General features: G+C 36.1%; 1 protein-coding gene across 3 annotated transcripts in view; it reads right to left on the reverse strand.

The window, feature by feature from the left end:
- LOC5577237 overlaps nt 1-24,605 on the reverse strand; it is a 153,505-nt gene that overhangs the window by 115,493 nt on the left and 13,407 nt on the right. For 2 of the 3 annotated variants that reach the window (XM_021855078.1, XM_021855079.1), the window contains exon 2: nt 23,641-23,840. The exons of the other annotated variant lie outside the window; for it this stretch is intronic. The gene's annotated coding sequence lies outside the window, so the exon portion shown is untranslated. The remainder of the gene's footprint in view (nt 1-23,640; nt 23,841-24,605) is intronic. 3 annotated transcript variants of the gene reach the window in all.

Here is a 24,605-nt window from a genome sequence, read left to right on the forward strand (position 1 = left end):
ACTGCTGTTCAAAAACTTTTGGTAGGTTATAAGCATTTCCACTGTATGGGCTGTTTTCATATCGAAGCAATCAAAATGCTTTTTTCATGCTATACGATTGCTAGAGAGAAGAGCACCAATGATATGTTACGAATTTGACAATACATTTCATCTCTCATACAAGTGGCTCGCTCGTGTTGGCATCTGAATTGTTGTTTTCTCTCTGCGAAAGAAAAATGCAAACCAATGCCTGCCGGATTTGTTTTTATAATATCAGTTACTCGAGGGGATCCAATACAGAAAAGTGTGACGAGGAAATGCTTTGGAAGATTGCTTAATAGGTGGTCCCAATCTTACATCTACCCAAATTTATATAGTAAGGTGGATACGGGGAGAAAATGATATGATGTTAAAAGCAAAGTCCGTGTGTCTGTACCCTCATACATGACATGGACTGATTTTAGTGAGTCGTCGGCGGTGTGGAATCTTCACACTCCCTAAATTATCTTCTCAGGAGTCCTGTAGTGGATTTCACCCTTGCAAAGAAGCTTACGTTTAAGATTCTCAAATATTATGAATCATGACACCAGTTCGTGAAAAATCTTCACATTCGCGATAGGAATTCTACCTTCTAGGTACTTTGTATAATTCGATTCTTATATAGAGCATAAAATCAGTGCTCATCACCGCAGCATCTGTAGCATATTCTGGAGCGCTGCACATCATGTAGGGGAACTGGGGGTAATATGCCCATAGGGGGCAAAACGCGCCACCATCGATTTGGCCGAACGATGTGTTTTAGAATGCTTTTTTTCACCCTAGATCATAGAAAATGGATAGAAATGCTTTTCCTAATATGTTTTTATGTGGTTTTCTCAACCAAATTGATAAAATCGTATAAAAACGTTTTTCGCTGTTTTCGTTGCAATTTTGTGCGATTTTCAATGTCATTTTTTAGGTCGATAAACAACCAAATTTCTGAAACTATTGCCGAGAGCCAACTTGTGCACTGTCATAGTTTGTATTACGTGCAAAACATATGTTAAATTTGCCCTCAAAAAGCTTATTGAAGGACCTAAACTTTAATCAACTCTGGGGGCAAAACGCCCACCCCTATTTCATAACACCAAAACAGCCGTTTGAATTCAAATTCTACCAAACGTAATGGCACGTTGAAGTTACGCAAAAATTGGAACCTTACAAATGTACATTTTTCGCATCAGCATGTATACTATTATTGAACAAACGCCCGGATGTATGCAACTCATATGCAAGCATGATTGTGTGCGTTCGTTTACAGCATGGCTAACGCCGAACTCAAGCGGGGCGTTTTACCCCGCAAAACAATACATATGCAGTTAAGCAAGCATTTTTTAAAAATTAATTTATAAACCCCAGAAAAGTTAAAATGGATAGCTGCTTCTACTATTTGGTAGAAAACATGTTTGTCTATCCGACCATAGTTAAAAAAGAGCATAAAATAATGTTTTTCACATATAAAATCGCTGTTCTCCTTAACGTGGGCAAACTACCCCCAGTCCCCCTATCATGTTCATTGAGTAAAAATTGGAAATTCCCAGGTCTTGAGATCAAATTTAAATCCTGCAGCAAAAAAGGCAACACAACAACAAATACTGTGTGACGACAACAGCGACTGAGGAAAAAGGAGGTGAAATATATTTTTGATTTTTCTCACTCTAAAGCAGAGGCGTTACGTTTTTTTTGACAGTCATTAAAATGTTTCTGAAGGTGTAGCACTTAGGCAGCCCGTTATTTCGCCAAAACCTGCATTGAGGCAGCATTGTAAGCGAATATAGGTTTAATGAGCATTTAATGCCTTGCTGTGTAGGCGAATATAATGCTGGCTGCATGCTGTGATAAATGCATGTTGGTTACTTGGGAAGAGTTTAAGATATGAGCAAAATACACATTTTCTTTGAAGACGTCAAACTTCTAAAATTTTCATATGAAAAGATATAAGCATATTTGTAGTTTTTTCATCCGCTTTTCCAAGCGTAACATTTTAAAATGGCGCAAGTGAAATCAAAAACTTTCCCCGTTACTTGAGTAAGCATATCTTAAGGTGTATTTTAAGAAACTTTGGTGATAGTGTCTTTTGATTTTCTCTAATGAATACGTTTTGCATTATTACTTAATTTTACTTAGAAAACTTTTTTTTCCGACGTCTCATATCTTGTCATATGAAAATTTTAGAAGTTTGACGTCTTCAGAGATAATGTGTATACTTCTCACATCTTAAACTCTTCAGAACATAGTAGGCCTGAAAAATTGATATTCTGGTTAGTATTGAGGAAAAACCGTTTTTTGATCATAAAGTTCTAAAATAACATATATCTCTAAAACTATCACAAATAGGAAAAAATGATGTTCTACAAAGTTTTCATATTTTCTATAATCTTCAATATTGTAGAACATTTTGTTGTGCTATCTTTTGAAATAAAAAAGTTGGAGAGCGAAGTTTAAAAGCTATGAAATTTGGCACTTGGGACAATTTTTCATATAACGTGCCTTGACCAGACAAACTAATGTTCAGAAGACACCAAAACTCTATCTCTTATATTTTTCAAGTTATTTATTATTCCACTTAATTTCGTTTCGTGGACCAATGTTCAATGGTACGCCATGCCCAGCCATTTACCGTACCCCGTGCAACATTTAGTCTCTTTCTTTTTCACAGATTTAATGACGATTTTTGAGTTATTCCATGATTTGATTTACATTAACCTTCTTTTTGAACGAAGAATCATATCTATACTAGTTTTACACAAAAGTGACTAGTTCACAGCGTGGCCCATAAAAAGCGTAAAATTTACTAACATGAAGCGTGATTTGTATTCTTTTCGTAGGCGAATATTATTTCCGATTACTGTAGTACATTTTAACATGAGTTCGCCATTTATATAAAAGTTTATCTTATTTTTTGACTAACCTAATTAATGAAAAGCAAAATAGATCAAAGGTTTTGTTCTCTACGAGTCAGAAAATTTGTTTGTCGCTTTCTTTCATGATAAACTTTATACCTTCAAAAATCGCATCAAATTGATGAAAATATATGTTTTTTGGTCTCAGAGAATGGAGGAGATTACAGAAAAACTGCGCTAACGCCAACAGAGGCGATGGAGGAGATCTCAGAGAAATTGTTTTTTTCTGTTCACTACATAATGTTTCGCTAGAGTCATGGTTTTTAAGCAATTGCGTCTTATGGGTTTAATGTGTATCAATTACATTTCATACGAACTTTTCGAAAAAGATATTTGTTTCTTTGGTTGAAGACAGCTTAAATTAAGACTGGCTCATAGTTTTTAGCAATACTGAGCCGCTTATCACACCTAAACGAAACCTAACTCACGATTCTATGGAATGGTAGTTTAAGATAAACTAGGTGTATGTCTCCAGCGCCTCAGATATGAACATTTTCTATCATTTAACAAGTACGAATTTTCAAGATTAGCCTTTGAAGAATTCTATTGGATCGTTGACGTTTTAAAAGCTCTCATCACAAAGTTAGTAGGCTCGATGTCTACATGTTAGATTTAGACGGTATGCTTCCAAACCCTCTCTCGTAAGGGGAAATAGACAGATAAAAATAATGTTTGTATTCGTTTTCAATAAAAACTGCCATCAAAAATATGGTTTGCTGATTTTTGAATCTAGCGATCGAATTTTGGCCATATATTTGGCCTGTAAAATCCACTAAACATTACTTTCGATATTACATGGAAGTAGAAGTATTGTCAATCAGTTCGTGGTTTCGAATTAGTTGGATTCGTGAATTTTTAGTTCGTGGTGTTCGATAATGTATCCCAGATTCCCAAAGAACACCCAATAGGTTCTGATAAGGTTTCTGATGAATTATTAAACGGTACTCAATAAGGTTCCAGATGTTTCTAATGCGTTCCCTAAAGGTTATACAGGGGTTTCCAAGTGATTAGAGGTCTCGAAAGTTTTCACAACAACTCTTATAGAGTTTGCAGAATCCCAAAAAGTTCCTAGGTTTCAAAAATGCCTTAGGTCCTCCTAGTGGTTTTCGAGATGTTGTAGAGTAGTTCTCGGGGATTCTAAACGAGTTTAGTTTTTCAATAATTTCCAAAGAGTTCTCAAAGATGCTTTCTAAAGTTCTCAGAGGTTTACAAAAGGTTTTCAAGACATTGAAAAGACATTGAACCGCTATCTCGTTCTCTACATTTGTACTCTCAATTTGAGGTTGAGCTACTACTTAAGACAGCTTTAAGACTCATGCTTCGAAAAGATTATTTTAGATAATTTCTATAGATACACAAAAAATCAATTGAAAATCACTTGGAACACTAGAAACGTCTGGGAACATGTTATGAGCCAATAATTTTTCCATGTCTTATGCAAGTGGTTCTATAAATAACAATAAATAAAACTTTTGATTGATCAAATATTCCACCAAATTCTGCAGTTGATAGGAAATAAAACTTAGTCATTGAACTGATAAAACCATTTCCCAAAATTGCTTCAGAAACTTTTTTTTTTTTATTGAATTAACAACTGATTTTTTTCGGCACTTTTATTAAAATTGATGTTTTGACTTTCAACTTCAAAACATAAATTGTCCCATATTAGAATCCAATGCAAGCAGTTTTGTTTGTCTTCACAGCAGAACCCCATTGCACCATTGACCACGATCAAATGTCCATTTGATCAACGGAATGATCTAACGGCCAATCGTCGTCAACGGAATCGGGATTGTTCTTCGTGAACACAACATCGCAGCGCTCTCGGTGCGGTGTCTCAGTGAATTTGAATCTGTGTCACTAAAAATAGGACCTGACCTGGTGTCATTTATTACGGCATCATGGTGGTGTATGGCAATGAGTTTTATTACCTTCGACATCGGAAACAGATTGCATGCGTGCGTATACGTATACGTGGGCCTGAACCGCACCATCAGAGATCAAAGCCAATGACTATGACGCATCTGTTGATCAAACAATAAACGTTATAACAGTGCGTGGCTTACAAGGTTTACAGGGTGGGTAATGGTTATTCAAAGAAGTACCGTAAATGTGGATGAAATTGATCACCGTGGTACACGATTTCATTTCGAGCATCATTACCAATATACAGTCAGTGACATAAGTTAGTAACCAAATGCTGTTTTTCCATACAAAATGCACATATTTGGGGTGCTGTATCTCAGCTTCTGGTAGTCCGAATTGGCTGATATTTGGATAACGAACTACAAATAACATGTAGTTTCGCCTGTAAAGGAATTATTACATTGCAGTCATTTTACATAGAGTTTCAGAGGGTTGTTCAAAGACAAAAGTAAGTAACCGAGTGACTTTTTAATTTAATTCGAAAACGGTAAGTCATGGGAAGTTGGTGTGTACTGCAAATTTGTGTGACTTCTAAAATTGAACAACTTTGTGGAACAGACCAACAACCCAAAACTTACCGTTTTCGAATTAAATAAAAAAGTCTTTCGGTTACTTACTTTTGTCTTTTAACAATCCTCTGGAATTCTATGGAACATGACTGCAATGTAATAATTCCTTTACAGGCAAAACTTCAAGTTATTTGTAGTTCGTCATCCAAATTTCAGCCCATTCCAGAAGCTGAGATACAGCACCCCAAACTTCAGCATTTTGTATGGAAAACAGCATTTAGGTAACTAACTTATGTCACTGAGTGTATATCACCAAAAGTGAGTTCATGATTAAAATACGTTCACTTTGTTGGAATAATCTAATTTCTGTTAGAAATGAAGAAAATTCTTTAAAAATTGTCTACATTTAGGCGTTTTACGTGGTTTTCCTAGAATTTAATGGTTGTAGGACATTTCCCAGAAAGTCAAACCCCAGAACGACATTCCCCAGAATGACGTTCCCCAGAAACCCATTCCCCAGAATGGGACATTTCCCAGAAATCCATTCCCCAGAATGGGACATTCCCCAGAATAGGACATTCCCCAGAATGGGTTTTATACGTTTGTAAAGAGTGGAAAAAAAATGGTAGTTTAGTTTTTTTGTCGTTAAGAAATGTACCTACTGAATTGATTCGAATTCCCAGAAGCTTCGAATTCCGGACACAGACGTCAATTCACCCAAAATATTATTTTGTCAACAGGGTGTCGACTCAATTTTGAAAATAAAATTCCCTGACTTTCCCTGACCTTCCAGTCATTTTCCAGAAAAGTTCCAGTTGGGTAATTTGAACCGAAATAAGTAAGATTTTTACTAGAAGATACATATTCGTTATGTTATAGGTCGTATGAATAAACTGATCAAAAGCTTTTACTTTATTGAGATATATATACCTGCCAGATGACATTCTTGAACGTTATTCAAGTTGATATGATAAAACTGAACAACTGAGAATCTATTTACATTTCAAACTTGAAGATCCGTATGAACAAAGATGTTCTCGGCTAGTGAACTACCTTAGACCTAATTTAAAATTTTAGGCATGAACGAAAATTTTGGACTCCTTCCTGATTATAACTTTTTTATACAAGAGGCAACACTATTACGATCATCCACCATACTTTTTTTGTTGGAAGAAAGCTATCCTCAAATTTGGCTATTTCTTTTTCCAGGTTAAATTCTAGCCAATGCCACAGAACTTTCTTGGAGAATTGCTTCAAGGAATTCCACATAGATTGCTCAAAAATTCTTCTTGAAATTCTTAAGATAATTTTCCAGATATTCCTTCAATACTTCTCAATGAACTCTTGAAAGATTTCCTCCAGAAGCTCCTCATCTCCAAGATTCTCTAAAAATTTTTAGAGAATTTCTTTCAGTCTTAAATATGTCTAAAAATAGCATTTGGATTTCCTAGAACTATTTCAGGAATGCTTATAAAAATATTTTTCAGGATAGCATAATTTTTTTCCAAATTGTTTTCATTTTTTTTTTCTTAGAATAGCTATGATAATTCTTCACAGTGTTTTCGTTACAGTTAGTATTTTAGGATTTCGATATGAATTACCCCTAGTTTTTCTCCCCGAAAAAAATATCTAAATATTCTTAACAGAATGCATTCAGGGCTTGAACAATGCGCTGATTAGAAGGTTTCTAATGTTTCTCTTGTACTTGTCGTACCTTCAGCAATGCTCCGAGGAACTCTTCTAAGATTTCATCTACGAGTATCTCTAAGTAATATCACAAATTGTCAATAGCAGGGCTGGGCAAAAATCTGAAATTCACTCAACAGTAGCCAAACAAAGCCAATCACAGTCAGTGAAGCCAGTGAAACTCACGTCCATCGCAGGCAAACACGCAGAAGAATTTCTGTATGTTAAGATTAAAATCCTGTCAATTATTTTTACTTACGCACAAATAGTTGTTTCGAAATAAAATTAACTTATGCCAACACTAAATTAACGTCAAATCAAATACACACACTTCTTTGGTTGAGCTATTTACTTGTACTTATAACAATTATAATTTTGATAATTATCACTATTCGGAAACATTCACCTCCCTAGACTTCAAGTCATGCTCACAAATCTACTTACTTCTAACTTGCAAGGAATAGTGTAGGTGCTAAGATGACCACCTCTCACGCAGGAGACCACATATCAAGTTTGTCGACTCTCTCTTTGTTTTCATTTTTGCAATGTTATTTTTTTTATTATTTTTTTTATTATCGAGACTTTCAGCCGTTGGTAATGTTATTTTTAGATCGATAAAGCAGCACTGAATCTTTTCAGATATGTTGATAAAGCAGAACAAAATGCTGAGTAAACATTGCAAAATATTGTAAACTCAATAAAATTCACTTTGAGTCAACTAAAATATAGTTAAATTTTGACGTTTGACGTTTGTAAATTCAATCAAAAATATAGTTATGCTTAACAATATACTGTCAATTCAACTATATTTTTAGTTATCTCCAAATTAACCATAAAATAAAGTTAAATTGACCGGAAAAATGATTACGAACACTATATTTTGTTCTCCGTGAAAAGCCTTGAAAATTGCAAAACACCCGTTGCTAAGGGCAACCCAAAATTACTGTGGAAAAATGTTCTATTTTCCGCTGCATTTCCCGCATTAAGGTGAAGACGAATCGAAGCCAAAGTTAAAATTTTCAAGAGCACGGATCTGGAGAACCAAGTATCCGTTTAAACTAAAAAATTAATCGATTGGTCACCAGCTGGTGGTGACAAATCGATTAGGTTTTCAGCTCAAACGGATGTTTGGACCTCCAGATCCGTGTTCTTGAAAATTTTAACTTTGGCTTCGATTCATCTTCACCTTAAGAGGAAAATAACCTTCATCGTTTTACAAATTTTCAAAACCAGTTTTTTTGCTCCAAATCGAAGCAATGTTCATGAAAACCTATCATTGCAGTGCACTTGCTATTTGTAATTCGATGATAGATTTTCATGGGGGATTATTTAAATTTGGACGAAAAAACTGGTTTTTATGTTTTTTGATGATTGCTGATGATTGGATGATGGATTCTTGAGCCTTAAGAGCCTCTAATGACACTAACGTTTTAGAAAATTCATGCACCCAACATAGGCTACTTGATGAGATTCACGTTTTTGAACTACTGTACTGGGAAAGCCACGTGATTTTCGCGAAATTCAAGCCTACTACTGTTACCATTCCGAGCACTGGTCAATAGATTATCTAGATTATTTCAAATGATATTCCTGAAATTTCTGCGTTTCAATGATTTTCTGGATTACTAAAAATAATCGAGGAACTTTGAAAACCATCCTCAGAATTTCTGGGTCCTGGGTCCTCAGTCGAGTAGTTAGAGTCCACGACTGCATAGCAAAGCCATGTTGAAGGTGTATTGATTTAGCATGATCAATTGGGTCCAAAAATGTTTAATGAAATCATGTTTTTATTCAATAACATGAGAGAGCATGTTACTGCAACCATTTTAGCAATTTTCCCCGCTCAAATAACGAGTATATCATGTTTAAACTTTAATTTAAAAATTGTGTCCATAAATGAACCTTGACACTTTTGATCATGTTTGACGTTCGCTAAGTCGACAAAAACACCACAGGGCTTTTAGTTTTAAAACTGGGGTTGTTCCTAGCTGACATTTCGGAAGGGACACGGAAAACAAAATACACCCAAAATTTGAGTTTAAGCCAAGGGGTGTGACAAAATCTAAAAAAAAATACATAAAAATATTTTTTGGACTTAAACAAACGAAAAACATTAAAAAATTGAGTAAACATGTGTTTTTGGCCTAAACTTAAGTGTTAGGCACTAAAATTTGGACAGGGCTTTAGGACCCTATTACTTTGCAGACAATAAACTCGTTTGATGTTGTAGTATTGATATTTTTTCCCTGACCTCAAGTGAAATTCCCTGATTTTCCCTGACTTTCCAGGTCAAAAATAAATTCCCTGACATTCCCTGACTTTCCAGGTTTTTCCAGGTAGTCGACACCCTGGTCAAATTCATGTCAAATTATTATGGATCTCAAGCGAATAAAATCGGAATTGAGTTAAAAAATCTTTTGAACGGCGAGTGTTTGCTTCCTTTTTCTCAGGCAAACCATCTAAGCTGCCGTCCATAAATCACTTGGTCTTCTATGGTAGGGAAGGGGGGGGGGAGGTTGTGCCATACAAATTTCAAAAAGTTTGTACGGTCAAAAAATCACGAAGGGGGAAAGAGGTGGTTTTGTGGCTAAGTGGTTCATCGGCAGACCCAACCATAATCTTAGGAGCAAAATGCTGTTTAAAAATTTTCTTAATTGTGTCTTAATTAGTTTCATAATTGTGCTACTGTCGTTTCCCTGAATGCCACCTCTTCGAATGTCCCGTTTCCCCGAATAGTGAAACAGTTCAAACAGGTGCAAGAATAGTCTTTTAGGACTGGGTGCTGAACTAGAATGAATGATAAGCAATTAAAAGAAGAAGATAATATAGATTTGAACGTCATCCTCGACTTAATACCCAACAAACATTTTTGCTGAATAAGAGCTGAACAAATCACTCTACAGCTTACTTCAGTTTGATAAACTATTATTCAGCTACTAATGTTATTTGGGTATATCTTGCCAAAAATGCCAATGATGGTGAAACTCGAAAGAACCGCCAATCAAGTGAAGAAGGGTGCATATTAGATGACCGGTTCGTTACCACCTGGAAACACAAAAGTTATGATAATTATAAGAGCTAAAAACTTTTCGGAAACTAGGCTATTCGGGGAAACGGGTTGTTCGGGGCACTGGCATTCTGGGAACTGGCGTTCGGGGAAACGACATTTGGGAAACCGACATTCGAGGAAAAGTAGCTCAACCGTTTAACATAAGCTGTTCCTACATATGCCATACTGTGTTTTATGATCAAACTTGATCCAAGCTATTGTTTTTTGTTTTCATAGCTATTCTTCCTTCTTTTAAAATTAGCTGTTCTTTCTAATTGTACTTTCAAAAGGAGATTGGTATAGTATAGTGTAATATGTCACAAAGTAAATTAATGGAATTTGTTTTTCGGCTTTCATGGCATATTCTCCCTTCTTTTGAACATATGCTGTTTTTCCTAGGTTTATTGTCTAAATAATTAGGGATGGTACACATATTATGTCACGTTAAATTTTAACTTTTACGAAGAGAAAATTGTCAGAAATATAAAAATCGTCCAAATGGTTCGAATTACATTTCCGACCATAGGTGGTTAATTTTAAAGAATTTTTGATTTAAAGATTCTCCATTCAATAAATGAAAGACTGCAACAATCCGAAAGTCCTACCGTTAAAAAAAAAAAAACAAAACAAAAATGTTTTACCTATGAAAATTATGGTTTTCCTCGAATTTTCCAGTTAGATACATTCACTATTTACTATTTACCATTTTCCTGGATTTGAACACCTCAAAGATCTCTTGTTATTTTTTTTTCTGGGGAATGTCCCATTCTGGGGAATGGTTTTCTGGGGAATGTCCCATTCTGGGGAATGGATTTCTGGGGAATGTCCAATTCTGGGGAATGGCGTTCTGGGGAATGTCGTTCTGGGGAACGTCATTCTGGGAGATGTCGTACAATCGAATTTAATTACTCACTAATAAAAAAAAACAAATTGGTAAGAATTCAGCATGCACATTGGAAAAAGTGGGGTCTTCCATAGCCGAGTGGTTAGAGTCTGCGGCTACAAAGCAAAGCCATGCTGAAGCTGTCTGAGTTAGATTCCCAGTCGGTCCAGGATCTTATCGTAATATAAATTTCCGTGACTTCCATGCGCATAAAGTATCATCGTGCCTGCCACACGATATACAAATGTGAAAATGGCAACTTTGACAAATAAAGCTCTCAGCTAATAACTATGCAAGTGCTTATTGGACACTCAGTTGAGAAGCAGGCTCTGTCCCAATGAGGACGTTATGCCAAGAAGAAGACAATTGTAATTTAGAGACCCCAAATTTTGTATGTAGAGTTGTTTTTGAAACTTACGATTAAGGTATCTAAAACTGATCAATTTTACCCCAACTGAGATCTAGTGATTTTTTTGCGATAAATTTTAGCATTAAAACACTTTTGATAAAAAAAATTGATAGTCACATTCAATTAGGTTCGCCTTCATACTTGTGTTTCTGCTTAATATTTGCTTGGGTATTGATAACATTAAAGGAAAAGAAGATAGAAACCGTAAAAAATATCAATTTCACCAGAAATTACGGTAGGCATTTGGTACGAACCAAAAAACCATCAGATTCAAAATTTTCGGTTGGATCCGCTCCGTGAGGTATGCGATCGGGTACCTTACTAACGCAATGAGGCTTTACGAGTTTTTATTTCCCCGCGGAGTTCAAGATATAATTGCTCTCTGCGCTCAACTCCGCGGTATCGCATTGGTTGATTGGGTGAGCGAGCATCGTAAAATTAAAGCTTTGAAATGACCATTTAACCAACCAGATCGCCCGGGAAGGTTAGCGTGAGTGTGGTCAGTCGGCTTCAGCGATGACATCATTAGTCGGTATGGATTGCCGTGCGGTATTGTTGATTTTTTTGTTAATGGGACATACATACCCGTTGAAGTACATAATTTGATCCAACTCTACTCGTTGAGAAGAAGGCAAGCTCTTCTCAAATGAAAATGATGAATTGATTGGCTTAATATTTTCTTTTTTCAATTTATTTTGTTTTGAATTGTACCTTTTCTTAACAACTAGCCGAGGTTAGCCGTAAAACAAGTGAATTAAAATTAAAAAGTATTAATGTTTGACAAAGTCAGTTAGGGTGGGTATAAATGATCATTTTTTCAGAGCAAGGTTTTTGTTTCGATTATTTTTGGGAATCCTCAACTACTGGTAGAAATTAATCAAAGCCGGTCTACCTGAAATGTGAGCATCTCGATTGAGATTTGCATGGACATTCATATCGAAATGCTGTTTTTTGCTATTGAAGCTCCAAATTCCAGTGAAATCATAACCAAAATTTCGATGCAGTATAGTTTTAAATATGCTAATGTTAGGTAAACTAACACAGATCATAAAAATATAAATATTGAAGTGGTTTGATTAATATTCTTCACTCTCCTACTACCAACAGGATTTAAACCTACGTAGTTGGCGTAAGTCCTGAAAAAGTTTGAAGAATAGCTTTAACAATGCATGTCTTCATTTTTTTCAAAGCAGTTTTTAAATTCTTCCAGCACTTGATTTTCTTAACTTCAAAAACTACTGAAACTCATATTTTTCAAACGAATGGTTGTAAGAGTCCAAATTTCTACAAAATTGTTATTTCTGTGTATTTCAAAGAATCGGATCCATAGCTATAGTTTGAGAATCTTGAAGTCATATCAGAAACCCAATGCAAAACATCAACTCTCAATATTGTAAATTTTACTATATGGTCAAGGCTGGGTTATATGGTCACTTCCGCTGAGCCAGAAGACAAATATGTATGAAGTGCAAAACTGAGCATGCGGCTGCTCAAATTTCATGAAATAGCCTCAACGTTGCTGGAAGAACATGCTTCTTGCCTATATGGACACTTCGGTTAGATTACCAGACAATGAGCGGATTCTGTAATCACTTACGGCGAGACAAACACAAATAAGGTAAAGCTGGACATCCGACTACCCCATCGTTGCTGTAAGAACATGTTTCTTTGTATGTATTAACGCTTTAGCCAGATGTCTGGATTTCAAGATCCGTTCTGCTGAATCAGGTAGGGTTACCATCCGTCCTGATTTAGCAGGACATGTCCTGATTTTGAGATTCTATTAAGGTGTCTTGATTTATTTTCATATTTCAAGTTTTGTCCTGCTTTTTTTACTTGCCAAACCACGAAACGTTAAGGATAATTAAAATAAAAAAAAGCTTTAATTATATCGCTATCAGAATGAAAGAGAACCCTGAAACTTCTATTATTATGATTTGTTCGAACAAATCATGGGAAAATAAAAATGTTCGATAAAAAATTCGTTAAATATTTTGATGCATCACGAAAATTGCCCTCATTTGAATACCATCGTTTTGGAATCGAATGAGAAAGCTCGTATTATTGATATGTTTATTGAATATTCAAGATACTTGAATTAATAGAAACCACAGCCGAAACTACTAAATTTTACCAGCTGATTTCTCCCAAAAACTTATGACTGATTATTAGAAGAACCCTTCATGGTTTTCTGGCGAGATCCTTGGCGAATTCTTACGAGATTCTAATGAAAACATAAAGCATGCTTCTTTGTGAAATTTCTAACAAAATTCTTACAAGGGAAGGTCACGATGGTGTTACACGGGGTTTTCAACCGGACTATTTTTGTTAGGTTCTACATGTCGAAATATGAAAAACCCCAAAGCCTTTCGGGTGATGGACCAGTGGTGTAGCCAGGAAGGGCTCTAAAAGGGGAAATTTTGTACGTATATTATTATATTAAGCTGATTGGAAATTTGATAAAAATATTTTTTTCGTATTTATTGTGATGGTAGAGACCAGAATTGACATTAATGTATGTGTAAAATGTATTTTTTCCATGCCATAGGCGCAATCGGGATGGATTTCTTGTTGGTATACTATTCTAATAAAACCAAATTCGTTTTGGTGTCCATATTCCATGTTAGTTACGCCAATGGCATAAAAATGCATTTCCAACATACATTAATGTCAATTCTGTTCATTACTATCGTAATAAATACTAAGAAAAATGTTTTTGACAAACTTTCAATTGTCTCAATAAAATTATATTCGTACAAAATCGACCCTTTCAGATCCCTTCCTGGCTACACCACTGGTCCATCACCCGAAAGGCTTTGGGGTTTTTCATATTTCGACATGTAGAACCTAACAAAAATAGTCCGATTGAAAACCCCGTGTAACACCATCGTGACCTTCCCTTGTTAGTTGATTGTTTATAAAATCATGATTCTTGAAATCCTGGCGGCATTTCATCGCATCTTCAATAAGTCAATGAACAAGAATCGACAAACACTCAACAAAAACATAACCACTACGAGTAGATTTTCTAATATGTTTTTAGATCTTATGAAATGTAATTGGTTGTTTTCTGATGTTTTTAGTAATTTTCTAGCAAGATCTTGATCAGACACTAAGCAGATTTCTTTGAAAATTATCAGTTAATTGCTGGCCAGAATTTCTTAGGACATAAAAAATAATATTTTGGCAAATTCTTGAAGAATTTGAAGAATTTCTTTTGGTGATTTTTGGCGGTATCCTTGATAAAATTTTTAACGACAGTGTGGCAAGGAAGATTTTAACTGTGGTTTTTTGGCAGACTTCAAACAATAACCTTGATAAATGTATTGTCAAAGATCCAGCCAAACCATTGTAAACATTTGATCAGTTTTTTGGCGAATCGTAAGATACAATCATGCATAATTGAAACACCCAAGTGTCTTCGAAAAAGGGACAGATTGTTGTCATAGAAAAAGGCTAGTTATATTTAAGGTTATTATAAAACGAAGCCAAACATTGAACTTTCAAGTGTACAAGACTGGAGAATCTGACAACAGTTCGAGTTGAAAGACAATCAAATTTCTTGCTTTCTGGTGGTGATCAATGGGATAATTTTTTAACGCGGAGCGCTGTTTGGTTCTCAAGTCTTGTGCTCTTGAAAATTTGAGGTGTGGCTTCGTTCTATAATCACCTTAAGAATTTATACTAATACCCGCTTATTAGAAGTTTTGAAAAGTACGACAAATAATTTTATAAGCTGGAATTACATTAATGAATGGAAAATGTCTCTTTCACGGGTTATTATCAACAGAATACAGTCTTGAAAATAAAAATAAAAACGTTTGGTCTTAAAATCCCAACATTTTGAACACTCATCTTTAAAAAGTGAGTTTTAAAAAAAAATCATTGAATTCTTTCCACAAGATGATCAATTTCCCTACATTACAAGTCCTCAACAATAAAAAATTGAAAAAAAAAAACATTGAAATCGCAGTTATGTTCAGAATTTGAGACAAAATGGAACTTATAAAAAATTGTGAAAATTGAACAATGTCCTGATTTTGGATTACTAGTAGATGGTCACCCTAAGGAAACAAATAGGATAAACAACGCATCACTGTTATCAGAAAAATGGAGTGAAAATTTCTCACAACTCGTGTTTTTGACACTTGAGTTGAAAAGTAAACAGCAAAGTAGAGCTGAGATGGCTACATGCAATTTGAGTAGCAGCGTAGGTACCTCTTTTCATACTTTATTCATGTTTGTCTTCTGAATCATCGAACGTGACCTCAGAATCCGTTCATGGTCTGGTTATCTTGCCGAAGTGTCAATATAGGCAAGAAGCAGTAACTTACAGAAACACAAAGGTTATTTCATGCAGTTTGAGTAGTCGCGTGTTAATTTTTTGCCTTTTTTTTTTTTTTTTTTTTTTTTTTTTTTTTTTTTTTTTTTTTTTTTTTTTTTTTGCCTTTTATTTATGTTGGTCCCGTGGGTCACCGGGGGGACGGACCTGGTGTAGTGGTTAGAACACTCGCCTCTCACGCCGAGGACCTGGGATCGAATCCCATCCCCCGACATAGTCACTTATGACGTTAAAAGTTATAGTGACGACTTCCTTCGGAAGGGAAGTAAAGCCGTTGGTCCCGAGATGAACTAGCCCAGGGCTAAAAATCTCGTTAATAAAGTCAAACCAACCAACCAACCGTGGGTCACCGGAAGTGACCCAGAAACCAGTCATTATCAGGTCATCTGGCAACAATTATGTACTTACAACAATGTAGAGGATATTTCATGAAGTTTAAACAGTCGCATGCCTAGTTTTACCTATTATTTAGTTTTGTCTCCTGAATCACCAAAAGTGGCCTCAGAATCCGGTCTTAGCCTGGCCAATTTGATAAAAAGACAATACAGACAAGAAGAATATTCCAGCAGCTACGCAGATGCTATTCTATGCAGTTTGAGCAGTCGCATGCCTGGTCTTACCTATTATATATGCTTGTCTACTGGTTCACCGGAAGTGTCCTCGGAATGCGCTCGTTGTCTGGTCATCTGGCCGAAGTATCAATTCATGCAAGAAGCATATTCTTAAAACAACGCTGAGGTCATTTCATGAAGTTTGAGCAGTCACATGCCTAGTATTGCGCTTCATCCATGCTTTTCTCCTGGTTCACCTACAGGCCAGCACGCTATGTTTGAACCAGACGATTATAAAAATCGAATGTACATCGGATTTTTTTTCGCTAGAGATCAGTATTTGGACTATATTTTCATAATCGGAAGGTTTTAAAATATTCTATCGGTGAAATTTTTTCCATGCATTTTGTATGGGCGGAAATGCGTCGAAAACTTGATTTTCATGGGATTTAGTATGAAAAATGGCTAAAAATTGAAAAAAATCAAAATTTTACCGATAGAATATTCTAAAACTTTCCGATTATGAAAGTATAACCCAAATACTAAAATCTAGCGAGAAAAAATCCGATGTACATTCGATTTTTATAATCGTCTTGTTCAGACATAGCGTGGCCAGACTATATGGTAAAATTGACAATATTGAAAGTTTATGTCTTGCATTGAGTTTGTGAGTGAAAGGTCTGTCCCGGGGCTTTCAGGGTTAAGGTGAAGATGAATCGAAGCCAAACTTCAAATTTTCAAGAACACTGATCTGGAGAACCAAACTTCCGTTTAAGCTGAAAACTTAATCGATTGGTCACTAGCTAGAAATGACCAATCGATTAGGTTTTCAGCTCAAACGGATGTTTGATACTCCAGAACCGTGCTCTTGAAAATTTGAACTTTGGCTTCGATGCATCTTCACCTTAAATATGAGTCATACGACACATCAATCTGGGTTTCCTAGGAATCACTTCCAGCAAGGATAATTTTCGGAGAAATGTAAATACTATCATGCGATGCATCAAACTTCTTGATTTTGAATTCTATGACTGAGTTGATCTGGGATACAGAACAGGAGGAGTGGAAGGAAGGAGTAACATACCCAATAAACAAAAAAGTGACAAGTTAGAATGTGAAAATTATCGAGCGATCACCATTTTTAACTCAGCTTATAAAGTGCTTTCCTAGATCATCTTCCGCCATCTATCGCCACTGGCAAGCAGATTTGTGGGAAGTTATCAAGCCCCTTTTGTGGACGGGCGATCATCAACAGACCAAATCTTTATGTTGCGGCAGATCTTCCAAAAGTGTCGCGAATACCAAGTCCCTACGCACCACCATCGATTTCAAAGCGGCCTATGATACCATCGACCACGGAGAGCTATGGAAGATTATGGACGAGAATGGTTTTCCCGGGAAACTGACTAGACTGATCAAGGCAACGATGGATAGTGTACAGTGCTGTGTGAAGATATCGGGTGCGTTATCGGACTCGTTTGAAACACGCAAAGGACTTCGACAAGGCGATGGTTTTTCCTGCCTCCTGTTCAGTATTGCGCTAGGAGGTGTTATGAAACGGGCGGGCTCCAACTTGCGGTGCACGATCTTCAATATTGTCAGATATTGTCGAAAGAACGTTCCATGTGGTTTCTGAACAGTATACCAGGCTGAACCGTGAAGCAGACCGGGTTGGATTGAAGGTAAATACGTCGAAGACGAAATATCTGCTGGCTGGAGGAACCGAGCGCGATAGAGCTCGCATTGGCAGACGCGTGATGATCGACGGAGATGAGTTCGAAGTGGTGGACGAATTTGTCTACCTCGGATCATCGGTAACGTCGGACAGCAACTGCGGCAGAGAAATTCGAAGACGTATCATTGCCGGAAGTCGTGCTTACTACGGACTCCACATGACCTTGCGGTCTGGTAAATTTCACCACCGTACTAAGTGTACCATGTACACGACACTGATAAGACCGGTAGTCCTCTACGGGCATGAGATGTGGATAATGCTCGAAGAGGACCTGCAAGTGCTAAAAGTTTTTGAACGACGTGTGCTGAGGACGATCTACGGCGTAGTATGTGAAAACGGCGTATGGAGGAGAAGAATGAACCACAAGCTTGCGCAACTCTACGGTGAACCCAGTATCCAGAAAGTCGCCAAAGCTGGAAGGGTACGATGGGCGGGACACGTTGTGAGGATGCCGGACAACAATTCCGCAAAAATGATGTTCACTTCGAATCCAGCCGGTACAAGACGAAGAGGAGCTCAACGAGTTAGGTGGTTTGACCAAGTGGAGCAGGATCATGGAAGTGTGGGGCGATCGAGAAACTGGAGGCTAGCAGTTATAGACTGAGTTAGTTGGCGTAACATTGTGGAGCAGGTCATGTCTTGAAGGACGTAGTGCCATCAAAAGTGAAGTAAGACTGAATTGCACATGATTTTTGTGTGTTCGCAAATCCATCGAAGTATATTCTGGAGGTTGTAAAACTACCTAAAGCTTGCCAGAGAAATTCCTAATGTGAATTTAATTTAATAGAAATTAATTTCAATAATCTTTGCAAGAATACTTCAAGAAATCAGAGGAAACATCCGGGTAAAAGTCTATGGAAATTTTTGGAAAGGTCACCTCTAGAAAGTGCTACACAAATATATGCCCGGATGCAGTCAAAAACTCCTCATTGAATCTCTTCAAGGGTGTCCCCAATAAACACATTTCTGCAAGGAATCCTTCAGAATATATCTAAAGGTTTCTTCCAGAAACTTAAGGGGAATAAGTTTGAGAATTTCTGGAAACATTTTCATTCTGGATTATCACTTGTGGGATGAGAAATTTCTGATTTCTAAGAAAATTCTGAGAAAGCCGAAGAAGCATTCCCTCGAAGTATTTCTGCAGGAATTCTTAGTGAAATTCTTGAAGAAATTTTTAAAGGTGTCCCTAAACATTTACTAATAAAAGCTCTGGAAATATTTCAGCAGAAACCTATGGAGGAATTCCTGCAAAAATCTCTATATAGTTCATGAAGCAATTCCAGAAAATATTCTTGTGGTATTAGTAAGAATTTTAACATATTTATTGAAATCTGTGAGAAAAATCTTAATGGGATGCCTGGAAACTCTGTAGCTATTTTGGAGAAATTGTAGATTACGCGTGTAAGAACACAGTTTTTGTGAATTGAGCTTCCAGAAGACTTTTCTGAAGTATTTTCTAAAACATTTTCCTCCAATTTTTTTGGCAACATTTTATCAAGGAATTTCTGAGCTGTCTGAGAGAATATTATTGTTTTTTGCTAATGAAATAAAAAAAAAAAAATAAGTTCATGAAATAATTAAACCGATATTGAGGGATATTAAAAAAATATTGATTCATTTTTAGGTTAACGATATTTTTGCTTGTATCGTCAATTGATTTCGGAACCGGTTCGTAGAAGCATAAGCATTAAGCATTGTACGGTATCAGTACAATTCGTAGTTGCTATTCCGTGATTGACCGGAATAATCAAAATTGTACAGGAAACCAACAGATGTAGCTTGAGATTAGCATACCATCTTCAATGTACAATTTGAAGGACTCTAAACTCAGTAATGTCGATAACAGCGCTGGCCACGTCCTTACGCTCATCGAGGAAGGGAAGGAATGTAAATGTGGCATCCATTGCTACTAAAGACCTCTGCATCTCCATGGTTTTCATAGGAAGGAGTGGGAGGAATCAAAAGCTACATGATCAGGAATCACCTAGGTAAGTGATGCGATTCATGTAGCCTCAAAGTAAAATAAAATATCTATCAGTGCGTCGACAATGTCTAACTATTCAAAGGATTTTTTTTGGTAATTGCGGAAAATAAATAAAAGAATATGTACACGTAGCAAATTTTTTTTTATGAAACAGGAATACAGGCGTATGCCGACACTAACAGTGATGTACCATCCATAGTTTGTTTAACAAATAAATGTTGTCACACTACAAATTTGTGTTATCACAAGCATGAAACGATCTCACCAGTTGGTAATAAATCCTCAACGGAGGTCACATATTCGGCATCAACACGCAAAAGCTGGGTACTAAAACACCAAATCGATGGTCCAGCAATGTTGTAAAATCCAAGCAACTTGCAAAAATCAGGAATCTTGAAACTTGAATATTATTAGCGCATTTACGCAAGTTGTAGAATTTAACTAGATCTACAACTTTTCTATACACCAGTTTTTAGAGAAATGTGAAACAAAATATTTAGAAATAATGATACGATTTAGATGTAGACCACCTTATATTTATTACTATGAAACATTAAGTTAGTGAATCACTAGTTGCTTTCACATACTTGTTGTTGAAAACTTTGTGTGTTATTACGATTTTACTATTATTTTATCAGTACTCAGTGGTATAATTCACAAAAAATTCAAAATGTTAAATGGTGCTAATGCAACTTAAGGAACATTAAATGTTTCTTCATTGTGACGGCTATTATTGTGACCGAATACATACAATAGTATGGGGCACATAACTGTAAAAATGGTAGAATAATTTAACAGCATTGAAGAAGTCAAGGTTATCATGAAGTGTACAGCTTCGGAAAATTATTGATAGAATAAAAGTACAGTCACTCGAATAATTTTGTATTAACTTATAGTAAAATGAATTATTAGTTCTATATTTTTTGTTCCACATTTCTCTATAAAGTTCCATATGTTTTTGGATACTGATTTTTACCCGTGTACGCGTATTTCGACCTCAACTGTAAGGCCGTCTTCAGTGTCGTGCACTAGACTCGACTCGAATTTTTACACCATTTGTATGGAGAGGAATCACTGTGCAATGTTTCAATCGCTTTGGGATTGAGATAGTTTTGCATAACGTAATATGAAAGTTTGTGCAATTCGAATTTGGACATTTGAGAATTTGGGTTTGTAATTTTACAAATACTTCTTATGTTTCAGCAAGATATGGCTAATTCCAAATTGCACAAATTCTAGCATTTTTTCTGACCTTCAAATGATGCTAGTCGTATATTGAAGAGTAGTATACAGTCGACTCTCCATAACTCGATATTCAAGGGACCATCGACTTATAGAATTATCGAGTTATAGAACATACCGATACCAAAAATTTTAAAATCAAAGGTTCAAATTTATATATTTTCAATACTTTTGTGATCACTTCTGCAAGCAAACAATATCATTTTGTTGATAGCATTTTGAAAATATATCTTTGGACACTTTTTTCAAAATGTTTGAAAAATCCCTTATTTTCACTAAAAAATATGTTTTTTATTTTTATGTTTTTAAAGTTTTATAACAATTTGCAAGTTCTTTATGCACTGCCAAACCAGAAATGGTCCATGTCTTCCTGTATAAAAAAGGGTTTTTAGATGGATATCGAGTTATGGAGGGAAATTTTCCTCCCAAGGGACCGCAAAATCCATCGAGTTATATAACATATCGAGTTATAGAACATCGAGTTGTGGAGAGTCGACTGTACTTTCACATGACATATTTACGTTATATAAATCATAATCGTTAAAATCATAATATTAAGAGTAAATAGCATATCAAAACCCTTGAAGACACTACAGGGCATGAAACATCTGGAATTGTTAAAACCTCGTTTCCAATCCTCATTGAAACTGCTAAGCGTTAAAACCAAAGACTAGTTCGTTCGCAAATAAATGTGAAAAGCCTGAAGTTTAGTATACAGGGTGTCCCAAAAATAATGGACACGACTTCACCATACTGCCATTTCAAAACTAGTGCAGATGAAAATCTGGTTTTCACACATTTTATTTTTGCACTTATCAGAGCAGATTTTGAATTTTGAGCGAATTTTTCGCTGCCTAAAATAAGTGAAATAAGTGATGATCAGATCATCACTTATTTAAATGGAAATCATAAACTTAGGTATATGTAATTTGAATAGAAACTAAAAATCCGATTTTAGCTTTGGTAGGTTTATAAAAGGTCTAAAATCAAATCCTTATATTTACGCTAAAATATGTAAACATTAGACTGATGCAAATTTTGAAGTTTTTGCTCCCCTATGCTTAAACGATGTCAATTATGATGAAAATGATCCTCTCAAAATTTGAAGTGTTTCGGACGAAATTTGATTGTGGATGGAAAAGGCAAACCTTTTGGGTTCAGTCCTCCAACTGCTCGTCATAATAATCTATGGAAAAGTGAACACACTCTTCTCATGTGAAAACTTACCAGCTACAACTTTGCCGAAGACCACATTTTGATGGGACGTAAGGATAATTTGTTATTATTGATAACAAAGTCTATATCATGCTGAGATGATCATTCAATTACTTTCAGAGCAACACTGCTTTTTTGCTGTAGAACATAGTAGCCTGGATTACTTTAATCTATTCTTCCCGCCAGGAGCACCACTGTTGCCTGCCGAACATGCAAACCAACTTTATGATGATGAATAACAATTTATCCTGACGTCCAATCGAAAAGTGGTCTTCGGCAAAGTTGTAGCTGGGAGGATTTCACATGAGAAGAGTTTGTTCACTTTTCCACAAAATATTATGACGAAGAGATAGAGGGCTGAATACAAAAGTTTGGCGTTCTCCATAGTAATCTCCATACAAACTTCAAATGGTGTGTGCACAGTCAAATTTCTTTCGAATCACTTTGAACTATGGAAGGATGCTATTTACCATAATTAAAATCGTTTAAACATAGGGGAGCCAAAATTTCAAAATTTGCATCACTCTAGTAAACATATTAAAGCATAGATATGTACGTGAACTCACCACATCGAAGGATATTTATAAAAACATTCATTACTTGTTAAGTTCCAACAAAACACAAATGTAGTGTCTGTGATGGCAAGAGAAGAATTGATTTTCTAAAACCAAAAATACAAACATATAAAAATACACATTCATGTGACAGCATTTACGACCTTTAAAAAATGTAATTTCTAGCATATTCAAATATCGGGTCCAAAGTGATCCCAAACCAGCATCGACTCCCCATTTTCCCAAATATTTTTTCTGCATTCCATTGCTGACCCAGTCTATGCTAATTTTTTAAACAGGGCTATAAATGTGGTCACTGGTTTCGGCCGTTCAGTGCCTCTTTTAAAGCAATATGGGTAGAGCGTTAAACAAACAGTTTTAGGTATGGCTTTTGTCTTTTGGACCAATTTGCGAACTGCACTGAAACTTTGATCACAAAAAAGGCCATATTTTGCAATAAGAAAGCTGTTCCACAGATTGTTAACTATTCAGGTTTTGTTTTTGTATGCAGAAACGTGTAAAACAAAGAACCGGTTAGAGATTTTTATCACCTCAAAACGTGGATTTGTGATTAAGCTATCACGACATTTTTGAATGATATCACATTTATTACGCAGCTTGAATGAGTTCTTACCTTGCTATTTGAAACGTTGTTCTTTCTGTCGCCAACCACTTTACGAACTCTTTGAGTTGAATCAGATCATTTGCCACTTGGATGAACTTGCGCTAACGCGTCAACAATCTCACACTTTGCAATTCAAATTTTTTCACTGTGTCCCCACCGGTGGTCGTGATCGTATTTTTCGTCTCACCAATTATCAAACAATATGCTAACTGCCAACACACAGACAAAAAATGCAAAATTTAATTCTTCCCGCTGTGCCAAAGGGGTTAGAGGGCCACGGACTCTTTCGAGTTTTTTGAATTTTCTGAATCGCTATTGCACCCACAATGTTTCGGTTGTTTTCAAGATTCGCACCTTCCACTACATTGCACTAACCGGGGCAGATGACGATTTTGTCGGCCAATAAACGGCGTGAGTGTATAACTATTTTTAGTACGATTCCACAAAATTTCACACACCGACTGCGCGAAACACAAAACTACCGGCTGTTTCCACTTAATTAAAAATTCGGCTCACCGCGGCGATGTCCAGTTCGGAGCTACACTGCTGAAAGTAGCTATGCGCGGTGACACCTTGTTTCACAATATTTCTCCATGTCGATCGAGGAATACGGAGAAGTTTTCAATATGGATGTAATCAAGAATGAGGACTTCGGTATGGTGCATGGGATGTTAGTGTTTTGACCAGGATAGTGCAATACTGCATTTCTGAGAACGGCATCAGATTCAGCGACCCCAAATCTAATAGAGACACATAATTTAATCCTTGAGACACGCAAAATGTCGTTTTGTTACGCTGTGTTATGCTTGATGACATGAGTTCAAACTATTTCAGTATTGCTCGTGCTAAGCTGCCGATAATGAATTAATTCGAAATTTCACACAGAACTTTGGTATGATTGTGCTATTTTTCCCCGAAATTCGTTTACCCGAATGCCGGTTCCCCGAACGCCAGTTCCCCAAATGACCCGTTTC

This window comes from Aedes aegypti, chromosome 3 (assembly GCF_002204515.2).
Source record: "Aedes aegypti strain LVP_AGWG chromosome 3, AaegL5.0 Primary Assembly, whole genome shotgun sequence".
Lineage (NCBI taxonomy): Eukaryota > Metazoa > Arthropoda > Insecta > Diptera > Culicidae > Aedes > Aedes aegypti.